This window comes from Rhinoderma darwinii, chromosome 1 (genome assembly GCF_050947455.1).
Source record: "Rhinoderma darwinii isolate aRhiDar2 chromosome 1, aRhiDar2.hap1, whole genome shotgun sequence".
Taxonomy (NCBI): Eukaryota; Metazoa; Chordata; class Amphibia; order Anura; family Rhinodermatidae; genus Rhinoderma; species Rhinoderma darwinii.
Window position 1 is genome coordinate 550702652 of NC_134687.1, and position 26819 is coordinate 550729470.

The window sequence follows — 26819 nt, forward strand, 5'->3', positions numbered from 1 at the left end:
GCCCCCTGTATATAGTGGCCCCCACCCCCACATATAGACCCCCCTGTATATAATGGCCCACATATAGAGCCCCCTGTATATAATGGCCCACACAACCACATATAGACCCCCCTGTAGCTACTACCCCACATATAGACCCCCCTGTAGCTACTGCCCCACATATAGACCCCCCTGTAGCTACTGCCCCACATATAGACCCCCCTGTAGCTACTGCCCCACATATAGACCCCCCTGTAGCTACTGCCCCACATATAGACCCCCCTGTAGCTACTGCCCCACATATAGACCCCCTATATATAATAGCCCACATAAAGATGACCCCCCCCCCACTATAGATAATGCCATTCACATTTTTATGAGGGGGAAAAAAAAAACTTGACATACTCACATTCGCCGGTTCCCACGCTGTTCACTGGCGATGCAGACATGCTCTCTTCTGAGCATGTCTGCAGGAGCTGAACGAGCGTCCTCCAATGACGCCGATTGGCGGGGCAGAATGACTTGCCCCGCCAATCAGCACCTTCCAAGCATGGAAGCGGCGCGATGATGTCATCGCGCCGCTAGCCAATCAGTGTCATTGTAAGGCACTGGATGGTCAGGCACGGAACATGCCCGGCCATTCAGTGCTAATACATGTATTTGGCTGCCGCTAGCACTGGGGCCCCCTCCGGTGCTAGCGACACCTACAGGCATGAGAGGGCCTGTGTAAGGCTCGGCGTCGCGGGCCCCACAGTAGCGGCGCTACCGCTGTAGTAGCCATAACGGCTGCTAGCGGCGCCACCGGGCCCCCTCAAGCCCCGGGCCCCGTAGCAGCCGCTACTGCTGCTACCGCGGTAGTTACGCCACTGGGGTGCCCCCCTTCTTGGTCCCTAAAGATTAGGTTCCTAATAACTACTTGAAATTCCAGGAAAACTCCCCTATGGCCTGTACATCGACGTAGCACGTACACATTGTACAAAGCCATCTGTATGATGTGCACGGCCAGCTTCTTATACCACACCGCATGGCGCTGTAGGGCTTCAGGACTTGATCTGACAAGTCCACACCTCCCATGTACCTGTTGTAGTCCAGGATGCAGTCTGGTTTGGGGGGTCTCTGTACTGGTACCTCGTACCGGTACATGGGTACTGGAGTGGCCATGTATTGTTGTCAATACAAGGACATCTCTCTTGTCCTTGTACTTGTCACACAATATGTTGCTGCTAGATTGTGCCCTGCTCTCACCCCTTCTTGTTTGCCCAAGCAGTGTCTTAGGGAGGCCTCTCAGATTTCTTCTAGCAGTGCCGCATGCCGCAGTACTTCTGGAAGCGAGGCAGTTGAAGAGTGGGACACTGGTATAAAAATTATCCAGGTAGAGGTGGTAACCCTGGTCTAGCAGTGAGTGCACCAAATCCCACACAATTTTTGCATTAACTCCCAGTAAGGGGGGGGGGGCATTCTGGGGGCTGAATTCTGGTGTTCTTCCCTTCATATATCCTAAATTTGCAAGTATACCCTCATGCACTCTCACATAGCTTATACATCTTCACGCCATACCTTGCCCTCTTACTTGGCAGGTACTGGCGGAATTAAAGCCTCCCTCTAAAATGTACCAAGGACTCATCAATAGAAATACACTTCTCGGGGGTGTACGCTTGGGAAAACAGGGTACTGAAACGGTCTAATAGGGGTCTCCGTTTATACAAACGGTCAAAACTGGGGTCATCTCGGGGTGGGCACTGCTCATTATCAGTATAATGTAAGAAGCAAAGTATTGCCTCATTTTTTTTTTGTTTTTAGGTTCCAGTTCAGTTCTGAAGTTGCTTTGAGGGGCCTATATATTAGAAACCCCTATCAAACACCCCATTTTAGAAACTAGACCCCTCAAAGTATTCACAACAGCATATAGAAAGTTTATTAACCCTTTAGGTGTTTCACAGGAATTTAGAGCAAAGTAGAGGTGAAATTTACATATTTATTTTTTTTGTCCGAAAATCCTTTTTATTCCATTTTTATTCCATTTTTTTCTGTAAAACAGAAGGTTTTACTAGAGAAACGCAACTTAATACTTATTGCCCAGATTCTGCAGTTTTGAGAAATATCCCACATGTGGCCCTAGTGCGGTAATGGACTGAAGCACCGGCCCCCAAAACTGACCCTATTTTGGAAACTAGACCCCTTGAGGAATGCATTGTAGTTTTCTTGGGGTGCATGTGGCTTTTTGATCAGTTTTTAATCCATTTTTAAGAGGCGTGGTGACTAAAAAACAGCAATTCTACTATTGTTTTTTTATTCCGTTTTTTTTTTTACAGCGTTCACCGTGCGCTATAAATGATATATTCACTTTATTCTGCGGGGCGATACGATTACGGCGATACCATATGTTTATAGTTTTTTTTATGTCTTATGGCGTTTGCACAATAAAATACGTTTTGTAAAGAATCATTCCCTTTTTGTGTTACCGTATTCTAAGAGCCAGAACTTTTTTATTTTTCCAACAGGAAAGCCGTGCGAGGACTTATTTTTTGCGTAACGAACTGTAGTTTCAATCAGAACCATTTTTCGGTACATGCGACTTTTTGATCTCTTTTTATTACATTTTTTGGGAGGTGAAGTGACCAAAGAATTGTGATTCTGGTATGATTTATTATTATTTTCTTTTATGGCGTTCACCGCGCGAGATAAATATCAAAATAATTTTGTAGTTCAGGCAGTTACGGACGCGGCGATACCAATTATGTATAGTTTATTTGTTTATTTATTTATTTTTATTAATAATTAAAGACTGATAAGGGAAAAAGGGGAATTTTTACTTTTATTACTTTTAAAACTTTTATTTTCTTATTTTTACACATCTTTTTTTTACTTTATTACTTTGTCCCACTAGGGGACTTGAGGGCAGGAGGTCCTGATCACTATTCTAATACACTGCACTACATGCGTAGTGCAGTGTATTAGAGCTGTCAGCTACTCACTGACAGCAAGCATAGTGGGTCCTGACTTTGTCAGGACCCACTAGGCTTCCGTAGATGGCATAGCCGGACACCATTGTTAGGCGTCCGTTTTCCATAGCAACCATCGCTGCCCGCTATCATGTAGCGGGCCGACGATGGTGGTTTAACCCCTAAGAAGCCGCAATCGCTATTGAACGCGGCTTTTAAGGGGTTAATCAGCGGGGACACAGCGATTGGTCCCCACTATAGGAGCTGCAGCAACCGCTGTACGAGACAGCAGCTGTCACAGCTCCTGCATGTATCAGGAAGACAGCCGAAATAACCGATCCTCCCGTGACATACTATTCCGTCATGGAGCGTGAACGGGATGGTTACCATGACGGAATAGTATGTCACTGAGTGCGAAGGGGTTAATAATGATTTTTTTTTTACCTATTTTACAAGTATATTAAATTAAAGTGTAGCCAAATGTTTGACAAACCTCTGACATGTCAAAGTGACATGTCAGAAGTTTGTATTGGTGGGGGTCTGAGCACTGAGACCCCCACCAATCGCTAGAACGAAGCAGCTGAAACGCTCGTGTGAGTGCTCAGCCGCTTCGTGTATGTTCGGCTTTTTCCGGAAATAAATGTATCGTGTACGGACTCAATAGAAAGTCTATGAGCCCATACTCTGATACATCGGCTTTCCGGAAAAAGTCGAACAGACGAAGCGGCTGAGCGCTACAGCTGCTTCGTTCTAGCGATTGGTGGGGGTCTCAGTGCTCGGACCCCCACAAATCCAAACTTCTGACATGTCATTATGACATGTCAGAAGTTTGTCAAATGTTTAGCTGCACTTTAAATTTGACTTTCTAGGTTTGCCTTTCCTTATAGGATGTTTAATACTTCCATCTCTTTAAATGTGTCTTTTTGCTGAAGCAATCTCAATCACATCTTCGTCTATAGCCCGGCTTGAGATCATGATTAGGGATCATTGATTCCTGAAAACGAATTTCTTGGATCCATCTCACTCTCCAATCGTGTTCAGTTTAGCTTAGTAGCATTTATCAGAATGTAATTAGATGGCCGGGTAAGCTGGCCAAAGATTTTACTAGCTTATTTACAACACAACCAATAATGATCCCTCATAATGATAATAGTTATGTGTGTGGTACCAAAAAACGTGTGTGGAAATGTTTAGAATCATTAGAAAAATGTTAGGACATATATTGGGCAGTCTGATGGATGGTGGCCGATAGTGATCATACTGGGATCTGCTGTCGATAATAAAATAATTTCTGCAGTGTTAGGCCACATGTGCACAGCTGTATGACGGCTCTATACAACCTCCAAGAGGTACATACTCCTAATACAATGCTCATAGACTTCTTTGGGGCTCTACTGTACGTCTTTATACTTCTAATTTTATATGGAGACAAAAAAAGATTGTTTCTGTCTAATTCTGTTTGAATCTGACGAAAAATAAATCATGCCATTTTCCATTGGACACTATAATATGGACATATTCTCCCTTATAGCCATTTCATCGAGAGAAAATAGCTCCAGGACATGGCACCATAATCATGTGCAATGAAAATAACATACTTTGTGTTTGAATTCCTCATCATTAGCAAGATCTCAGCTTGCTGTCAATAAAATAGTTGTGTACAGCTACATGCTGAAAACTGTACAGCTCTAATACTTGTTACAGCTGAGGGTGTGCTAGCATTGTATGAAGTCTAGACAGTCCTCTGTGATAGAGGCGTAGCTAGGGGTTTAGCACAGGTGGGGGGGGGGGGGGAAAAACATCTGAGTGGCCCCCCACACAGTATAATGTCCCTTTAGTGGCCCCCACACCGTATAATGCCCTTAACGCTACCCCAACACAGTATAATGTCCAAATAGTTGCTCCCACAAAGTATAATGCATGCCCCAATAGCTTCCACCCACACAGAATAATGGCCCCACAGCTGCCCCCACACAGTGTAATGACCCTTAGTGCACCCCACACAGCATAATGCCCACGACGAGTGGAGGAGATCCCTCTGCTCCTTTGGTCTGTGCAATGTGTGGTTCGACACAGACAGGCACAATGATGTCACTACATCGCACCTGTCTGCACAGAGTGGCTCACAGCCGGCATTACATAGTGAATGCTTCAGCAAGGAGCCGTCAGCTCCCTGCTCCAGCATTGGATTCAACTGTATCTGTGTCCTGAGAACGCAGATACAGTTGAAACCGGGACATACGACAACTGGGACCCACCATCTCAATGGGCCCAGGGCCACCGCCCACCCTGCTAGCTACGCCTCTGCTCTGTGAGCTAAATACATTAGTGGTACAAATGTATCTCCTGTCCTGTAGTTTACTACAATGCGTAGTCTGGAGTCCAGGCTGTTTAGTCCATAAAGGACTGATAAGACCAGATAAATTGTAGCTAGCCCTAAACTGTGGGAAATATTAGGTCTGTGTTATTTTCACGGTCTGGATGCAAGAGTATTTCCATTCACTGACAGCGGACAGATAGGATTGAGGATTGTATTATTATTATACAGTGATTAAGCTTTCTCTAGACCAGAGAACCCTTGTAATGATAACACTGTGAGGTATATTATACATACGGAGTATGTTACAGAACGGGCGCCGTACAGTCTCATGTATTACTCCACCTAGCAGTGACTGACTGCCTTCAATACAGAGATGATTGTCAATCTTTAACTGCTGGGTGGAGGAAAGTCTGCAGTTTATCAATGAAGCGAATATGAACCGCGCATATCGCACGTCTTTCCAGCAGCGTTAATTACGCATTATCCGATATCTTTGTGCCATACAAAATACGTGCCCAGTGCCACTGCTCTATAACACGCTGCCTGCAGATGGGGCATCATACATCTGGTTGGTACAATATTCCTCACAGTGATACATCCTCGCCAGGTCTCCTAATACCATTACATGATAAGGGACCGCCAGATTTTAAACATTACAGATACAGATTTCTAATAAATGAATAGATTTACACTGATAAGATCTGATAGTTTTAGCATGGCACAATCATTGTTTATAGTGGTATTGTGTGGTAGCCCCCATCCCACCCTTGGCATACACACTGGTAGTCAGTACCAGGGCACTAGCAGCAGTCAGGCTGGTGAAGAAACATGTTTCCACACTTCTTGCTCCATGCCAGTATCCTCCCCCTCTAATGACACTTGCAGCTGCAACTTGTGCCTGCCTGAGGAATGGGGGCGAGAGTCTCCCTCCTCTGCCTGTGCCGCCCCCAGATCCCTGTTGCATCCCCAGGAGGAGGAGGAAGGGGAGATTTCCCTGGCAGCCTGCTTTGCCACTTGTGAGTTGCTGCAGCAGCAGGTTCCTATGCTCAGACTTGCAGAGGCGGAGGTGGAAGCGGAGGCGGTGCTGGGCTGCAGAGAGAAAAGCTCAGGCTCTGAGCCACTCACCACTGCAATGTAGAGGGAGAGGGTAACCCTGTGCCAGTGACCCCCGCAAGCAGCTGCCACTCTGCCACTAACTCCCCGCTACGGGCACTGCTCTACTTCCTGCAGCCAGGGGACTGCCACTACTTTTGTCTCATGTGCTGCACTGATTCTACTACTTCTGTGATTGACATCTTATAGCAGGTAAGGTCAGTTCTTATACCCCACAGTGGGCACCCCCATGGGCACTGATCACTTTTTCCATATAATACTTTGCGTAGGACTATTGTGCTGTTTGGTTATTGTAACTTTTGCTATGTCCTTATATATAATATATTACATTTATTTCTATCTTGTACCCTCCTCTGTATGAGTAGAAATAGACCATACAATATTAGACACTCTGTCTTAACTCTAAAATGCCCAGGCACAGCTGCAGTACTGAAGACACTGTACAAATATGATGACTTCTTCACAGTGCATAATATTCTTATAACATACAGTATGCATCTGTAAGTACTGCATGAACTATACAGATCTACATATAATAGATGACATGAAAAAGATGTATACACACATATAATATGTCTACTATATCATTATAATCAAGTGTAATAAACTGTATGTCACTATTATATTATTATTTTTATTATAAATAATAATAATAATAATAATATAATCATATACACTATACTGTATATCACTATTATTATTATTATTATTAATATTATTATAGTCCTATATACTATACTGTATATCACTATTATTATTATTATTATTATTATAGTCCTATATACTATGCTGTATATCGCTATTATTATTATTATTATTATTATTTATTATTATAGTCCTATATACTATGCTGTATATCGCTATTATTATTATTATTATTTATTATTATAGTCCTATATACTATACTGTATATCACTATTATGGGTCTGTATTAAGTATAGTTATGTATCCTGTTCTGTATATGACTGTTATGGAGCTATGTTATTATATATGGCTATGTATACTATACAGTATTTTACAGATCTATATTATCAAATACAGTCATGCATACGATATTGTATATAACTGTATGGAGCTATATTATTATACATAGTTATGTATACTATATTTTATATAACTGTAAGACGCTATATTTTTTGTAGTCATATATACCATATTCTATATTACTTTATGGAGCTATATAATGATATATATTCATGTATACTATATTGTATATAACTATATGGAGCTATATTACAAAATATAGTCATGTATACTATATTGTATATAACTGTATAGCGCTATATTATATGTAGTCATTTATACTATGTTCTATCTTACTTTATGGAGCTAACTTATATGTAGTCATGCACTATATTTTATATAACTGTATGGAGCTATATTTTTATACACAGTGGAGTCACATTATTATGACCAGCAGCTAATATCCTGAGTAACCGCCGTGTGCAGCACGGACAGCAGCTAGTCGGGCTTGGAGTGACTCAATAATGTGCTGGTAGGTTGTCTCAGGTATCTGGAGCCATGCTGACTGCAGTGCATCCCACATTTACTAGAGGGTGCGTGGGGGAGGATCCATAGAGCGGACCAGACGATCGAGGTGGTCCCACAGATGCTCAATTGGGTTCAAGTCTGGCGAATTATGGGGCCAGGGAAGAACATGGAAGTCTTGGTCGTGCTCTTCCAACAACTGTCGGATATTTCTACCTGTGTGACATGTCGCATTGTCTTGCTGGAAGATTCCATCTGCCCCAGGGAAGACAAACAGCATGTATGAGTGGTCTGCAACAATGGATTCAAATCCAAATCGGTTCAGAGTGCCTTTCACATGGATGAGTGGGCCCAGAGAATGCCATGAAAAAAATCCCACCAGCTTGTGTTCTTCCAGCAATGGTTGCAGCGTGTTTGTTCTCTGATGTTTCTCGCCTGACACGCCAACTTTCATCCGTTCAACAAAGCAGAAAACGTGACTCATCGGAGAAGGCAACCCTTTGCCAATCATTAGTGGTCCAATTCCGATACTGCCGTGCAAATTGAAGCCTTTTTTTCCGATGCACCGTTCTCATAGGAGCAGTGACCATCCGTCTGCTTCGGAGCCCCATACGCAGTAGGGTTCACTGAACCGTTGTTTTAGACACACGTGTGGTAACCCCCTGGTTGATTTTCACAGTGAGCTGCTCCACTGTAGCGTGTAGTTCGGCCCTCACGCACCTTCGTAGCCGACGTTCACCTCTCACATCAATGGCACGTGGTGCTCCAGTTTCCCCATTGGTTATTCCCAATGGCGCCATTTGTCCACCCACGATACACTATCACCACAGCAGCACGTGAACAGTTCACAAACTGCGCTGTTTGAGAAATACTGCCCCCCTTGGCCCGAAAGCCAATAATCATCCCTTTTTTGCAACTCTGCTAAATTGCCCCTTTTACCCATGGCAACAACGAGTGATACGTGTTCAGACAAGCCTATTGCACACCTTATATACCCACCAAGTCAGCCCACGACACATCACTTCCTTCATGGGCTATGCGCTGCCAATGTCGAAAGTAGGAGGTGGTCATAATGATGTGACTCGACTGTGTATTATATTGTAAATAGCGGTATGAACCTTTATTATATTATGTAGTCATTCATACTATATTATATATAACTGTGGGGCGCTATATTATTATATGTAGTCATGTATATTATAATGCTTGTTACCACTATGTACCTATATTATTATATATAGAATACAAAGTGTTCTGGATCCAGTGAGACAGGTTTGATAACCAGCAGTGTCCTGGACATTATGCTTCTCTCCCGGCAGAAGTCATTAGATCGCCTCTGCCAGGCAAAAGTCCCCTGCAGTACTGCTTGGCAACAGGAAAAGGAAGTTACATATGAGAATCCAATTGTCTTCTCACATGTAACTTCCTACCAATGAAGGAGCAAGGTATCAGCATGGCAGAGGTAAGTTCACTATACTGTGGCTGGCTACATTATGGGTGCAGTTCAGTTGCCTGTGTTATTGCACCCCGGTGCTAGTTATGGGGGAAACACTGGCTATTATTGTTCTTTGGGCACTGGTTGGCACTGTGCCCATGATTCAATGAGACAGTCTTACATTTATCCAAAGCACATAAAGCTTCAGCATCCCCACCGGGATAAAATAAATAAATAAAGAGTTGTCTTCTTATTCACATTTGTAATATGACTTTACTGCTCAACGTTGCAATTTTGCATCTTTGGATTTTGTAGTTTTGTCAACTCTGCTCATAGACTTCTCCTGTTTGTGATGTCTTTTCATTTCATGTTCAGTCCTGGATTCCTGATGTTGTTTAGAGTCTGGCATATCTGTGATACATTTCTGCTGACTTATCTGCTCCACTGCTGATCTCTGACTGTAGAGATTGCCACAGGGGCACAAATTAACATGGACATGGCTTCTGATTGGCAGCTCACATCTAAATTCCTATTACAGGAGAAGACAGCAGTGCAGGACTATGGAGGGGACAACAGTGCAGGACTATGGAGGGGACAGCAGTGCAGGACTATGGAGGGGACAGCAGTGCAGAACCATGGAGGGGACAACAGTGCAGGTCCATGGGGGGGGGACAGCAGTGCATTACCATGGAGGGGACAGCAGTGCAGGACTATGGAGGGGACAGCAGTGCAGGACTATGGAGGGGACAGCAGTGCAGGACTATGGAGGGGACAGCAGTGCAGGACTATGGAGGGGACAGCAGTGCAGGACTATGGGGGGGACAGCAGTGCAGGACTATGGAGGGGACAGCAGTGCAGAACCATGGAGGGGACAACAGTGCAGGTCCATGGGGGGGGGACAGCAGTGCATTACCATGGAGGGGACAGCAGTGCATTACCATGGAGGGAATGGTGAGCTGACTATACTAGTTGTTTGTAACACTCTACTATAACATACTACTACTGTGGAGCTGTACTGTTCATTGCTAAAGGGGTTTTAAAGTATAAGAAAAAAGGATATTCTTTTTTCCAGAAACAGTGCTATTCCTGTCTATAGGTTGTGTATGGTATTGCAGCTCATTCACATTTAAGCGAATGGCGCTGGGCTTCAATACCAGACACAACCCATGGACAGGCGTTCCGATGTTTCTGGAAAAATTAAGATTTTTTTCTCTAATCCTGAATAACCCATTTAAATACCATGGCCAGAGAGTAGCATTCTCTCTTACTCGTCTAGTCTATGTGAATATTTTATTTGCATTTCAAGGACAGACTTCTCGCCCACATTGACTGCCTGCATTCTCATTTAACAAGATAAGTGCCATAAAATGCTGTTTCCTATGTATGTGTCATGTACTATATATGAACTATTGCCTTGTGATTTTGTAGGAATAATCCTGCCCATATCTACAGCAGCTAGAAAACACTAGCAATAACCGCATACGAGGAGATTAAAACTGGCTAGAAGAAAGTGATTTATTTTGTTTTATTACAAATATTCCAATTCCAGCACTGCCAGAGGGACCCATATTAAATAAAGAACATTGCAGAGAGGAATCTTCAGTCTGACACTACATATAGATTGTGTTTTGGTTACACCAATGATATTTAGAAGTTCTATTAGGGTAAGTTCACACTACCGTTACTATAAGGGAACGTTCAGACGTGGCAGAATTTTTCCGCTGCAAATGTTGCTGCAGATTTGGGGCAATTACGCAACAAATCTGCCCCAACATTTGCATATTTGACAGGTAATTCAAACGTTGCAGAAAACACAGCGGACTTGCCACAGATTTCAGTTTCTGCATTGCAAAGGCTGAAATACGCAGTGAAATTCATCTTCTTCTCCGCAACAGACAGTGCATGCTGCGGACAGAATATTCCGCACCGCAGCCTATGGTCCACAGCAGAGTTTTCCGCAATGTCTGAACTAACTTGCCTAGAAATGTATAGAAACAACTGTAAAAAAGCGGCCGCTGGAAAATTCCACTGCGGAATGTCCACAGCGGAATTCCACAGCAATTCCGCCACGTGTGAATGTGCCCTTACTTTACCTCTCGTGCGTCAGAGGAAGAGAGGATTGAAACATTAAATGGAAAGCAATGTTTCACTTAGAATTACTATTGATTTCAATGGTAATTCTTTTATTTCACTTGCTTTCCGTTTGTCACCGTTTGCTAGGTTTCCATTTTTTTCACCGAAACAAAAGTTCTGCATACTGATATTGATTCCGTCAAAAGAGCAGAACCCTTTCACAATGGTGACAAACAGAAACCATTAGCAAAGCATCCGTCCCCACTGAGATCAATGGTGATGCAAACGGAAGCTAAGGTTTTCGTTTGCCTTGCCTTTGAGGGGTTCCCCCGACGGAAAGCTCAGACGGAACCCCCCACTGAAAGCAATGCTGATGTGAACACAGCCTAACATAACGGACGCAAATGGATGCTTACGGATGCAATTAAAAATCCCACTGATTTCAATGGGATTTTTCACGGATCTGTTTTTATCCTAAGGGTATGTGCACACACACTAATTACGTCCGTAATTGACGGACGTATTTCGGCCGCAAGTACCGGACCGAACACAGTGCAGGGAGCCGGGCTCCTAGCATCATACTTATGTACGATGCTAGGAGTCCCTGCCTCGCTGCCGGACAACTGTCCCGTACTGTAATCATGTTTTCAGTACGGGACAGTAGTTCCACGGAGAGGAAGGGACTCCTAGCATCGTACATAAGTATGGTGCTAGGAGCCCGGCTCCCTGCACTGTGTTCGGTCCGGGACTTGCGGCCGAAATACGTCCGTCAATTACGGACGTAAATAGTGTGTGTGCACATACCCTTATTCTGATCTAAAAACGGATCAGAGTAATGGCTTATACAATGCTAGTGTGAACTTAGCCTTAGAAACTTAATTGCAGGGGAACTGCCTATTTTTATAATTACCTAAAATCAATGAAAATTACAGATAGATTTGTTGCAGAAATTTCTGCGACTTAAAATCAGTTCATTTATTTAAATGAAACTTGCAGAAATTGATGCACCTATTGCAGAAACAACCACATTCAGATGAATGGAACTGATTTTCAGTAGCAGAAATTTCTACAACAAATCTGCCGCAGGTGTACTTATCCTTATTGTACTTGCAATCGCCCTGCAAATCACAGTCAAGTTTGGAATCTGAAGTTTGGAATTTGAAAAAAACCCAAAACATACCATTGTCACTTTTGATAAACAAGACTAAAAATATGTAACTTGTGCTGAAAAAAGTGGTATGCATATTGGTGTCATGTACAAATTATTTTAGTATTTTAGTGAAGCTGCTGATTTAACGTTGTCTATATCGTCTGCAAAAGTAAAATCTAGGACCTCTGTAATGCAAGATTTTGATGCCAGAAAACCATCAGCAAGCAGTCTAACTGCTGTTGACGGAGCTTATTTAGTTTATATATATATATATATATATATATATATATATATACACACGTCCCTGTGTGTGTGTATATATATATATACTATGTAAGAGTACACTTCACTGTTCCTGGGTAAATGTGGATATGCCTGCAGCACCCATGGGTGATCAGCTTATCATCAGGGGGTTGCCGTTGTTCTCCCTTTATCCATTTAAATGTGTTAATGCTCCACATTACTTTCACAGCAAGATATTACCATTCATCTATGCCACTAGAAAGAGGGGGGCCCTTCCGTCACCTTATCGGCCCCCAGTGATGTGCCGATGGTTGTCATGGCAGTCTGGGAGCCTTATGTGTATGGTACCAGCGATCCCCTCAGGGGACTAAATTATTATTATTTTTTTAATAACTGTTAAAACAAAATGGAAAAAATACAAATAAAATATTAAAAGTTAAAAAACCACACTTTTCCCATTATTCCCCTAAAGTAATGTAAAAATACAAAAATAAACATAATTGGTATCACCGCATCCATATAACGTTAAGTAATCCGTACTGTGAACATCATAAAAAACAAAAAAAATAGAATCACTTTTTTTTTTCTTTTTTTTCACCCACCCAAATAAAATTTTAAAAAGTTAGCAAAAAGTCATATGTACCCCAAAATAGCATTAATAAAAATTACAGCTCGTCCCGCAAAATACAAGCCCTCATACTGCTCCAACGATGGAAATATAAAAAAGTTATGGGTCTCTGAATATGACGACATAAAACCATTTTTTTTCTTCGTAAAGGAATAAAATATAAAAAAAACTATATAAATTTGATATCACTGTAATCGTATTGACCCACAGAATAAACTTTACATGTATGTAGTTTTTACCGCATGGTGAACGCCGTAAAAATGAAACATAAAAAACACTCCACAAAGAATTGTTTTGATGTTCCCCAGTACATTATACGGTACATTAAATGGTGAGATTAACCCCTTCCCGACATTTGGCTGCGTCATAGCTGGTATGGCTCCGTGATTACAGCCGACACTTTACAGTAATGAGCGGGATCACGCTCGAGCGAGATACCCCTCGTTTTACCCATTAAATGCAGCGGTCAATAGTGACCGCGGCATTTAAATTGTTAGAAAGAGGGGGCACGACCCCTTCTAGCAGCTCATTGCGCTCCTCACAATCGCAGGGTGGCGATGGTTGCTATGGCAGCCTGGGGGCCTAATGAAGGCCCCCAGGTCTGCCATCTTTGTGCTCCTATTAAGTTAAGCCCTGCCTCTGGCAGGGCTTAATAGAAGCCTCTCAGAGAGACGATATACTGCAATACATTAGTATTGCAGTATATAGGGCAATCGTTTCAATGATCGCTGGTTGAAGTCCCCTGGGGGGACTAATAAAAAAAAGTAAACATTTGTAAAATAAAGGCTTTTCTTAATGTAAAAAAAAAAATGTTTTCATTAAAAGTTAACATTTTTTTTTCAGACATTGTAAAAAAATAAATAAACATAATTGGTATTGCCGCATACATAAAAGTCTGAACTATTACAATATATCATTATTTAACCCGCACTGTGTACACTGTAAAAAAGAAAAATGTAAATGCCGGATTCGCTATTTTTTTGGTCACCTCATCTCCCACAAAAAATTTAATAAAAATTGATTCAAAACCTCGCATGCACCCCAAAATGGTAGCATGAAAAACTACAGCTTATCCCACAAAAAATAAGCCCTCATATCACTTAATCGACGGAAAAATAAAAACGTTATCGCTCTCAGAATTTGGCGACACAAAATAAATTTTATTTTTTGCACTTAGTTTTTTCCTTGTAAAAATAGTAAAATATAGAAAAAACTATATATATTTGGTATCGCCGTAATCGTATTGACCCACAGAATAAAGTTAACATGTTGTTTTAATTGCATGGTGAATTCCGTAAAAAAGAACCGCAAAAAAATGTAGAAATCACTGTTCTTTTCACAAATAATGTTTTTCCTGTTTCCTAGTACATGGCACAATAAATGGCGCTACAAAAAGGACTATATAGACGGATAAATGAAAAAGTTATGGCTTTTGGAAGGTGGAGAGGAAAAATGAATATTAAAATATTAAAATTGTTTACGACGCTAAGGGCTTAAAAACGACAACTCATCCCCAAAAAACAAGCCCTCATACGGCTATGTTGATGTAAAAATTAAAAAGTTTATGACTTTTTGAACTCGAGGAGGAATAAGCAAAGATGAAAAAAAAAAAAAAAAAAGCTGCAGGGTCAAGGGGTTAAAATAAAACACGTTTCAAGCCCCATTTTATCTGATGTATGTCAATGACAAATTGATGCATAAGCCCCAAAGTAGTGTTATATATTATATGCATAAATAGACAAGTTTCTATAGAAACAGCTTTCCATTCACAGCGTTCAAATTTATATCTTAAATAATAGTATAAAATCAGCATTAAAATTGCAATAAGTGCTACATATTACAGTAATATAATTTATATCCCGCTGTGTTTAATCCTGGACAGGTACATGGAAATACAGTATAATTCTGGGTATGCCTAGAATAGATGCTCGGTGGGGGCAAAGACAGATGTGATCATACTGGACAGATTCTACATAGGTCACATTCTAGAAGACCAGTGTCGCTTGTTTGGCTAGCGAAGTTGTCTAATTTACTTAATCTTTGGCATTGTCAGTAAATTAATAGCCTGTGGGTTGTAAAGCAGGTAATATGAAAATTCCTGTGTAGACAGAAACTGTACTTACATATAGAATTAATCTACATTAAAAAGTTAAGTAACTTTGGCAGGGCATTGTATTACATATCTTCTGATCATGAGTTACAGCCAATATGATAGTCTAGATTTTCATTCAAAATTCTGCACGCTTCAGAGCTGAAATCTCCCAACATCTTTTCAATATTTTACTCTAATGACTTGTAGTCTTTTTTTCCAGGCAATATGTAGTAATCTGGTTTATTGAAAACTCTACAACTGCATTATAGAAGCTCAGCTAGACTAGTAGAGATTTGTCCAGCAAGCTTGTTGACAGTTTCCAATGATGACCATCAAAACTGTGATTGCAGCTCTGGGCTATAATACAGGCTGTAACTCTGCCCAAAACGAAAGTTCCCCATGTGTTCCATTAAGAAATTCAATGTGTCAGTCTCTTACTTTTCAGTTCTTTTTCTTGCTGCTCCTATCTATATATATCACTCTGGGGCCGCTGCTTAGCAACAGTCTGAATCAGGTTTCAATGACACTTTTTTACTTGAGTCAATGAGATAATTCTGTGTCACTCATACAGCCACTAGAACTTCCTGTTATTATGGAGAAGGTCACATCTCAACCACCCAGGCTCTATAATTATGATCTCTTATTTTATTTAGAACAATATCGAGGGAAGTATAATCACACTGTCCTCCCCAGCAGGCAGAAATGTTACTGTCTCCATCTGTAATCATGTGATGCTGTGCTGAAGCCTCATGGGATTGATGGCATAGCAGAGAAATAGAGAAAGCTGGGTGAAATCTAAAATGCAAGATATAGTCTAATTAGAAGCAGACAGGAGGCTGGATTAAAGTAAAATATATATATTTTTTAAAAAGCCCAAAAGATAATAGACAATCATTTGGGGGTTCAAGTATGAAGAAAATCAGTTTCCACTTATTTAATTATATGATGTCATTTTTGGAAATGTGCATCTCCTGTTTTACCTTGTGTACACTGTTGAAGTTTTGGTTAGAACAAACTTTAGCAAATGAGATCTTCAGAATATTCACAGCAGTAGAGGATGATGATGTTGATCTTCTGGTTGCAAGTGAAAGGTTATTCCTCATCCTATTAGCTTACTGCTCCTGTGCTCCTCGTTGTGATCAAATTACATGGTAGACATGACACGGGCAGGGCACAGCGCCTTTCTGCGAATGTACTTTTTACCATGCGCTATATATACAACATGTAGTGTCAAACTTGAATTTGATCCTAACAACTTTAAAAACATATTCCTCCCATTATATAAAATATGCAGTAATTGCTATCAGCACTACCAAATGTTTGGTTTTCTTAACGTTTAAATACTACATCTGTATAAGTATTATATGGTGTATTCTTAGGCTGAGTTCACATGTTGCGGATTTGATGCAGATTTCACCCTTTTGCATTGTAAAGGGTAAAATCCGCAATGAAAATCTGTGACGTGTGAACCGTGCCTTGTAGTCAATCTTCAATTTGGCTTCAAGCTACTTTATGTTGTCAGGTATTATTCAGTTGCATTGCAAACACATACTATAAAATGTCTCACTTTTTAAGAAACTAATCATATTCTTTTCCTCTCTTCTCCTTTTTTGCTTTCCCCTTATACATCCCGAAACCATGGTAACAGGAATACCGTACCTAAAACCAGTATTCACTAAAAAAAAAACCTGATTCTCTCATGAAACATTCGACTTAATCCACTTGTTTCCGTGTTTTTTGCATTTAAGCCGTACAGATACAATGAGAGCAGACAAGAGGTCCTCTAACTTCAAAAACTCTGTCACCCCTGAGTCTTTTCTGCAGTCCAGGCGTCCATGACTAGCAAGATATGGAGATGCCTTAAATGCTTAAATTTCCTCATTCAATGACGATATCGTTCATTGTTATATGGAAATGTGCTTGGGAATGTCCCTGTTTTCTTAGTAATGTCCTATTGCATGCTAGATTTAACCCTTTTATCATCAATGTACGCTCCCTGGGTTGTTATAAATGAATATTTTTAGCAGGACTATTAGAAAATGCTAAATATATTCTATACATGATTTGTAACTATCTCATGATGAAGAAATAGGGCCAGGGGTTTCTTCTATACAGTACTGCAGATGATAGCCTTAGGTATGCTGGCTCAGCAGCTCACTGTCCCTTGAAATTATTATAAACTACTGACAACTATATAATTGCTATAATCATAACAAAGTTATTAATCCCAGCACCATTTCCACTCCACAACAATGTATTTTCCAGCCCCAGCAGAAGAATTTACAGTATGTGATGTTGCTGCCATGAAAGGACTCCTGACTCTTAGTCCATGATGATTTATTGTGATGGGGCCACGCGTCTGAATAAGTGCCAAATAACGGCTGAAATCCGCCCCCCCCCCTTGGCAGAGGTGGTATTGTTCCCGGCAGGCTTTTGGCCGCTCGCGGGAAAAAAAAGCAGCATGTCCTTTCATGCCGCAGTTATCGCTCTGACCTCCCATTAAATAAATGGGAGGCAGAAAACCAACGGCACTCGTTTCTGAGTGTTTTTCACAGCATTTTTTGCCTGCGGTCCATGGATTAGCTTCAATGGCCGCGGACGAAAAACGCATAAAGCACAGGCAGTTCAAAATTTGCCTCAAAATTCCTGAAGGAGTTTCAAGGCAGATTTTTTCTGCCTGTAAAAAAACTCAGTGTGAACAGGGCCTTATACTGTTATGAGACTCTCGGGTTGGTCGCCACAGCTAAAAAAAACACTGTGTCAATAACTTATGGTTTTTCATTTGTCTCCCTGTCAGCACCATGTCGGTTGCGGGGTGTAAAAGAATTGCTATGGCAGCCGGGGGCTTAACAAAGGCTAAGGCTACATGACTATTCGGTCATGCCTCTGGCAGGGCCTAATGGGCTGCCTGTAATTGTAACACTGACAGGCATAATACGTTACAATGCAGGAGTATTGTAATGTGTTCTAGTAGGGATCGAAAATTTAAAGTTGAAGCCCCTGCCCAAAAAAAAAAGTTAAATAAAGTTTATTAAAAACAAACAAAATACTTTTTTTCCTTTAACAGTGTTTTTATTAGGCAATAATATAATGCATTAAAAAAAAAACAACTATATATTTACTGTACGGTATCGACACAATCATAACAAATCGTACACTATTTACACCGCATGGTAAAGGACATAAAAAAAAAATCTAAAAAACATTGGCAGAATTGCTGTTTTTTGTTCATCACCCTAAAAACGTAATAAAAATTAATCATGTTCTATGTACCCAAAAAATAATGCCATTGAAAACCAGAACTAGCCCTTATATGGCGAGGTCAACTAAGAAATTAAAAATGTATGGTGATGGAAAAACAAAATAAGTGGCAACCTAAAATCGGTTGCGCCCTTAAGGGGGTAAATACATAATCTTGGGTACTTACAGCAGACATGCACAGCATGTGGCCCAGCGTTCATATGCAACATGCAAGACTTTGTCTCAACAGCAGCAGTCTGCATGGAAGTCACAATGTATTTACCCCAGTTTTATGTAAATACATGAAAAATAAGGCATTCGGGCAGGCCATCTCCAAATGTGGGTCACTTATTTGAATGTGTATTAGCTGCAGCGTACATTTCATTATTTAGACGTCTATTTGATTCTATATGTCTGAATTCCATGCTAACATCATGAACATAAATGATCTTTGCTGTTTATATTGATGTTGATGATCTGCATAGTTATTAAGGTATTTATGATTATTTATTGAAGCAATCCACTAGTCTGTCCCCCCCCAAAAAAAATGAACATACATTGGAAATGTATAGTCAACTTACTGGCTGCCTCACTCCTGAATGATTCGTCCTCCGTGATGGCCACCGCAGTGTCAGACTTCGCTATAAAGAGCTTCTTTGGAAGTCTGAGACACGCCCCCACCCCATGCACTGTCCTCCGATAGACAAGCGCTGATAACGTCGGCCTGTGCCTAACAGCACCGACGTCATCAGCGCTCTTCCATCGGAGAGCAGTGGAGGGAGTAAGGGTGGGTCTCAGACTTCCGAAGAAGCTTTCCATAGCGAAGTTCGAGACTACGGCAGTTATCCTAGAGAGCGGAAAACAGGGAATCGAGACACATGAACAGAGCCCGGATCATTCAGGAGTGGGGCAGCTGCTATGTTGGCTATACATTTACAATGTTGTTTTTTTTGGGGGGGGGGGGGGGTACTAGAGGGTCGCTTTAACCATTATATTTAATCTTCTTTGAACCACATATGTTTAAATATACTTACTGGTATTTATGATTTGTTTGAGTGATGAACTCATGCACATGACAGAAGGTCTTGGAAGAACTCTTGGTTAACGCAACATTATAATTATTTATATTGTTTACTCTTTATCTACTATGAAATGTTAAATACTTTTGTGTCAAAAAATACAAAAGTATAATAGGTATGATACCTTTATTGGCTAACCATAAAAGTTCTATATGCAAGCTTTCAGAGCGCACAGGCTCCTTCTTCAGGCAGTTTACAAATGAATGACTTAGAAAAAAGCACAACATTTAGATGTTACACAAAGACAATTAGTACATGAAGTGATATATCATTAAGATAAGCCGGGGCAATAAAACAGAGGTTATAGGGGTGATGACTTAGGAGTTAAGGCATCTGGAGTCAGTCTGATGGGGGACGTGACGTGTGTCCATGTAGTGGCTCATAAATCCAGGGTTAGATTGAGACCTTGTGTCAATGACTGGAATTTTATCATCATCTTGAATTCCCAAATTTTTCTTTCTCTGTTGTTTTTAAAATTACCCTTCAGAATTAGGACCTTTAAATCTGCAAAACTGTGATCAGGTCCAGAGAAGTGTTTTCCCACGGGTGTATCCACCTCCTGCTTTATTGTATGTCTGTGAAGATTCATCCTGGTTTGTATTTTTTTTATGGTTTCCCCAATGTAGATTCCTTTATCTATGCACCTTGTACACAGGATCATGTACACTACATTGGAGGATGTACAGGAGAACGTGCCAATGATTTTATAGTCCTGCTGCGTGTTTGGTATGTGGATCAGTGGCTTAACTACCGCCGTAGCAGCAGTAGCGGCTGCTACGGGGCCCGCGGCATGAGGGGGCCCGTGTCGCCCGCCGGCACGGGCCCCCACCATGGCCGGAGGCTCCGCTAGCAGCCGCTATGGCTGCTACAGCGGGACGCCACTGAACACAACGGCAGAGCGGGGAGGTATCTCCCCGCTCTGCCATTAAACAAAAGACATGTATCCCCTATCCACAGGATGGGGAATACATGTGTGATCGCTGGCAGCGATAAGGAGAACGGGGGACTGAAAGTCCCCTGAAGTTCTCCATCACAAACCTCGGACTTCCGGGGTCTGTGTCGGCAGCTCCGGAGAAATGAATGGAGCGCCGGTCCCGCTTGTGCGCATGCGTGACCAGCGCTCCTTTCATTTTTAGTGAGCTGCGCAGACGCCGGAAGTCAGAGGTTAGTCAATGGAGAACTTCAGGGGGACTTTCGGTCCCCCGTTCTCCCTATCGCTGCCAGCAATCACACATGTCTCCCCTATCATGTGGATAGGGGATACATGTCTTTTATTAGGACACACTGTAGGTCGCATTTTTTTGGGAGGGGGGACGCTGTATGGCGTTCCCTACAGGGGGGGGGCTGTATGGCGTTCCCTATAAGGGGGGATGTATGGCGTTCCCTACAGGGGGGCTGTATGCCGTTCCCTACAGAGGGGGCTGTATGTCGTTCCCTACAGGGGGGGCTGTATGGCGTTCCCTACAGGGGGGCTGTATGGCGTTCCCTACAGGGGGGGCTGTATGGCGTTTCCTACAGACCCCCCCTGTAGAGAACGCCATACAGACTCCCTGTAGGTAACGCCATACAGTCCCCCTGTAGATAACGCCAGACAGCCCCCTCTGTAGGGAATACCATACAGCCCCCCTCTAGATAACGCCATACAGCCCCCCTCTAGATAACGCCATACAGCCCCCCCCTGTAGATAGCGCCATACAGTCCCCCTGTAGAAAGCGCCATACACCCCCCCTGTAGGGAACGCCATACAGCCCCCCCGTAGATAACGCCGTACAGCCCACTCTGTAGATAGCGCCATACAGCCCCCTCTGTAGATATCTACAAAGGGGGCTGTATGGCGTTATCTACAGGGGGGCTGTATGGCGTTATCAAAAGGGGGGGTTTGTAAAAAAGGCACTATCTACAAGGGGGGGTTGTGTGACACCCAGGGGAGGGGGGGCCCCAGTCAAAAGTTTGCTATGGGGCCCAGTCTTTCCTAGTTACGCCCCTGATGTGGATGGTGTTTGATGACAAGATGTTTGTTTCAGGTCTTGCATTTTCTATTGTTGCAAGGAAAAGTGCCATTGTCTGATGGTGATGAGAGGGACTTCTGACCAGGAGATTCCTTAGGTTTGGTGGCTGTTTGTATGCAAGGAGAGGTAAATCCGGGAATATTTGCTTCAGTTTATTGTCTTTGTTGAATACAGGTTGGAGATCAGCAGCACATTTCCTCAAGAAGTTAATTTGTGGGTTGTATATGACCACTAGGAGCACCCTGCTGTTGTCTTCCTTCTTTTTGTACTCCAGAAGATTGCTCCTTGGAATTCCTGTTGCTCTGTAGATCTGATCATCTATAATACGTGGATGGTATCCCTGTTGTAGGAATGTATTCCTCAGTGATAGCAGGTGTTGTTTTCTGTCTTCACTGTCTGAACAGATTCGTATGTACCGCAGAGCCTGGCTGTAGATGATGGATTTCTTTATATGTCTCGGATGGAAGCTGTTCCGTCTCAGATATGCTGGACGGCCTGTAGGTTTATGGTTGTTGTTTGTATGGTATTGTGTCTAATGTATATGGTCATGTCCAGGTAATGTATTTGAGATGTAGAGTACTTGAGAGTGAGTTTGATGGTAGGATGGAACTAGTTGAAGTTTTTATGGAAAGAAAGCAGTTCATGTTCAGAGCCTGTCCAGATTATCAGCAGGTCATCAATGTACCGGAAATATGCTAGAGGTTTAGTTGCGCAGGTTGATAAAAACTCCTCCTCTAGTTTGGCCATGAACAGGTTAGCATATTGTGGTGACATTTTGCTACCCATAGCGCTTCCCATACATTGCAGATATATATCTTTGTCAAATAAAAAATAATTGTGATGAAGTATGAACCTGATGAGTGGTAGGGCTGGCTGTCGCTAGATTGTTCTTTTGAAGAAAGTGTTGGCATGCGGCTATGCCATCCTCATGGGGGATGTTATAATATAAAGATTCCACATCCATAGTTGCCAATATTGTTCCCTCTGGTAGTGGACCTAGGGCTGAGAGTTTGCAGAGGACGTCTGTGGTGTCCTGGACATAACTGGGTGTGCACCTCTCCAAGGGCTTTAGAAGATTTTCCACCCAGCCAGAAATATTCTCAGTTTAAGTCCCAACACCTGAAATGATTGGTCTCCCTGGATTGCCTTCTTTATGTATTTTAGGTAAAATGTAGAATGTTCTCATTCTGGGATTGTCCGGTATAAGGTCCAGTAAACTGTCTGACACAGCGTTGAAACTATTGATGATATGGACAAGTTCTACTGTGTATTGTTTGGTGGGGTCTACATTAAAGGAACAGTGTCACCCCAAAAATTTTTTTAATATGTTAAAGATGTTAGTGCTTTATCAAAAACGTTTGGATTAATTTGTGTGTTTGTGTGTTACTTTTTTTTATTTTTACACTTTTTCTTCCCTATGGGGGCTGCCATTTTTTTTTCCATTTCTGTATGTGTCGATTAACGACACATACAGACATGGAATATGGCAGCTCCAGTCCCATAGGGACTGCGAACGGGGCCCGTTCCATCCACTATCGTGTACGCCGCTGTGTGGGAACGGCGCATGCGCCGCTCCCACACAGTTCAATTTGAAATGCGCGCCGTCCGGCGCCATTTTCCTGTGGACCGGAAGTCGCGGCCGGACAGTAAGATTACTACTTCCGGTCGCGGCTTCCGGACTTGTGCACATGGAGCAGCGGCAGCAGACGGAGCGGATAGACCGGAGGGAGCGGCGGCGACTGGAGCAGGTAAGTTATTTCTATGTATGTTCGTGTTTCAGTGTGTGTTTACTACTGTATGTAAACCTACTACACTGTGTGTTAGCTCAAAAAATGGCGACACACAGTGTAGTAGGTTAGACCGTTCAAACCCCTCGTTTCTCCCGGCACTAGGCAGGATAAAGGAGGGGGGGATTCTGAGAGCTCACTAGAGCGAGGGATTTTTACCCAATTTTGCAGCATAAAGCAATGTGGTTGCTTTACCACATGCAATGCTGCAATTTTGGGAATGGCTCCATCTAGTGACCAGTGCTGGGAAATATTATAAATTGAATCCAATTTATAATATTTCCTGACTCGTGAAAAAAATAAAATAAATTAGAACAATGTTTAATCACCTACACACTAATTTTTTAACTAAAAAAAAAAAAAACATGTTTTGCTGGCAACACATTCCCTTTAAAGGGAATGTGTCGCTAGAATTTTTTAATTTTTTTTTTCAGTTAAACAGTTGGTATATAAGTGATTACACATTGTTTTAATTTTTAACATTTTTTCACAAGTCAAGAAATATTATAAATTAGATTCTAATTTATAACATTTCCATGTGCTGGTCACTAGAGGGAGCAATTCCCAAAATTGCAGCATTGGCAATGTGGTAAAGCAACCACATTGCTTTATGCTGCAAATTTGGGGTAGACACACTCGCTCTAGTGTCCTCACACAATCCCTCCTCCCTTATTCTGGCTAGTGCCAGGAGAAGGAGGGGGTTGACTCTTCAAACTTCCTACACTGTGTCCCGCCATTTTCTGAGCGAATGCACAGTGTAGAAGGATTAGATACAGTGGTAATCAGACAGTATAACACGAACATACACGAACATAATACACACATCACATACACAAACATAAATTACCTGCTCCTGCCACCGCTGCCGCCTCTGCTCCTTGCATCTTCGCTGCCTTGAACATATGGCCGGATGCCGTGACCAGATGTCGTCATCTTACTGTCCGGCCGCGGCTTCCGGTCCACATGAAAATGGCGCCGGATTTCGCTCTTCCAAAGTACTTACTTTTGCTCTGTGTGGGAGCGGCGCATGCGCGATGGGAAAAAAAATGGCAGCCCCCATAGAGAAGTAAAAGTAAGAAAAAAGTAAAAAGTACAACACAAGAACACAAATAAATAAAATGTATTTTAATATCATACTAAAAGCAATATTATATCTAAAAAAAAAAAATTTTCGTGACACCTTGCCTTTAAGCAGGGTGTAGTATTTTCTGTCTGAGAGTAGTCTGTGTGCCTCCTGGATGTAATCGGATGTATTCAGAATTACTACAGCCCCCCCCCCCTCCTTTATCAGCTGGTTTGATGATGATGTCTCTGTTGTATTTTAGTGATTTTGTGGCGTTCCTTTCCTCCATGCTGAGATTGTGTGTTACTTTGTGTTGTTGGTCCAAGATCTCAGATTTAACTTTTTTTCTGAAGCAGTCTACGTAGTAATCCAGAGTTTGATTGTATCCAGGTTGTGGGGTCCAATTTGTCATCTTCTTCTTTCTTGATGTTTCTTTTCCCATCCCAGCTTGTGATGTCATATCTGTTTTGTCAGAAAATAACTCTTTCAGCTGCAATCTGCGGAAGTATTCCTCCACGTCACTGCAAAACTGGGCTCTCTCAAGTGGTTTAGTGGGACAAAATGTAAGTCCTTTAGATAGAACGTTCATTTCCACTTTGCTTGGTTCGTACTGAGAGAGGTTTACAACAGAGGATGGTATATCCAAATGGTTATGTGGATTTTGCTTTCCTTCTTGTATTTTGAGACCCGATTTCTTCCTTAGGCCTCATGCACACGACCGTATTTTTTCACACCCGTAAATACTGGCGTAAATACGGGTCCGGTGTCACACGTATTCCACCCGTTTTGCACCAGTATTTACGAACCCGTGCTCGTAAATATGGGTCCAGTGTCACACGTATTCCACCCGTATTTACGAGCACGTTTTTGGCAGCAAAATAGCACTGCACTAATCGGCAGCCCCTTATCTCTATAAGTGTAGGATAGAGAGAAGGGACAGCCTTTTCTGTAATAAAAGTTAAAGAAATTCATACTTACCCGGCCGTTGTCTTGGTGACGCGTCCCTCTCTTCACATCCAGCCCGACATCCCTGGATGACGCGGCAGTCCATGTGACCGCTGCAGCCTGTGATTGACCTGTGATTGGCTGCAGCGGTCACATGGCCTGAAACGTCATCCAGGACGTCGGCCCGGATGTCGAGAGGGACGCGTCACCAAGGCAACGGGCGGGAGACCGGACTGGAGGAAGCAGGAAGTTGTCGGTAAGTATGAACGTCTTTTATTTTTATTTTTTACAGGATAGGGGATACATGTCTTTTGTTTATGGCAGAGCGGGGAGATACCTCCCCGCTCTGCCATAGTTTTCATTGTAGTCCCGGCGGTAGTTACGCCACTGGGCTGTGGCCTGCAGACCGGGTAGTCCCCTGACCTCGCCTCACCTCGCAACGCTCCCGTAATCACGGGTGAACACACGCAGCCACCCATGATTACGGGAGCCCCATAGACTTCTATGGGATGCCCGTGCCGTTATTACGGCATGAAATAGGGCATGTTCTATCTTTTTTATCGGCACGGGTACCTTCCCGTGAGCAAACGGGAAGGTACCCGTGGCTAACAGAAGCCTATGAGCCCGTTATTGCGGGTCGTAATAACGACCCGCAATAACGGGTGTTTTTACGGTCGTGTGCATGAGGCCTTAGTCTGTTGAGTTTCTTTTGTTTGCAGATGATAAGTTGATTTTGTAATTTATTGTAGAATTCCTTTAACCCCTTCCCGTCATAAACAACTTTCAGATTTTCCTTTTCGTTTTTTCCTCCCCACATTCCAGAAGCCATAACGTCTTTATTTTTCCGTCGATATAGTACTATGAGGGCTTGATTTTTGCAGGACGAGTTGTAGTTTTTCGTAGCACCATTTATTTTGCCGTATAATGTACTAGGAAACGGGAAAAAAAATATTTGTGGGGTAGAAAATGAAAAAAACAGCGATTCCTCCATGGTTTTTTGCGCGTTGTTATTCCGAGAGCCACAACTTTTTTATTTTTCCGTCGATTAAGTGGTATGAGGGCTTATTATTTGTGGCATAAGCTGTAGTTTTTAATAATACCATTTTGGTGTACATGCGACAGTTTGATCACTTTTTATTTCATTTTTTGTGGGAGATTAGGTGACCAAAAAAATAGACATTCTGGCGTTTACAATTTTTTTTTTTTACGGCGTTCACCGTGCGGGTTAAATAA

The 26819-nt window shown here is 42.2% G+C and overlaps 1 protein-coding gene across 1 annotated transcript in view; it reads left to right on the forward strand.

Annotated features, from left to right (window-relative positions):
- The first annotated feature begins 6250 nt into the window (after positions 1-6250).
- ANKRD34B (ankyrin repeat domain 34B) overlaps positions 6251-26819 on the forward strand; it is a 58335-nt gene continuing 37766 nt past the window's right edge. Inside the window, exon 1 of the mRNA XM_075837826.1 lies at positions 6251-6546. The gene's annotated coding sequence lies outside the window, so the exon portion shown is untranslated. The remainder of the gene's footprint in view (positions 6547-26819) is intronic.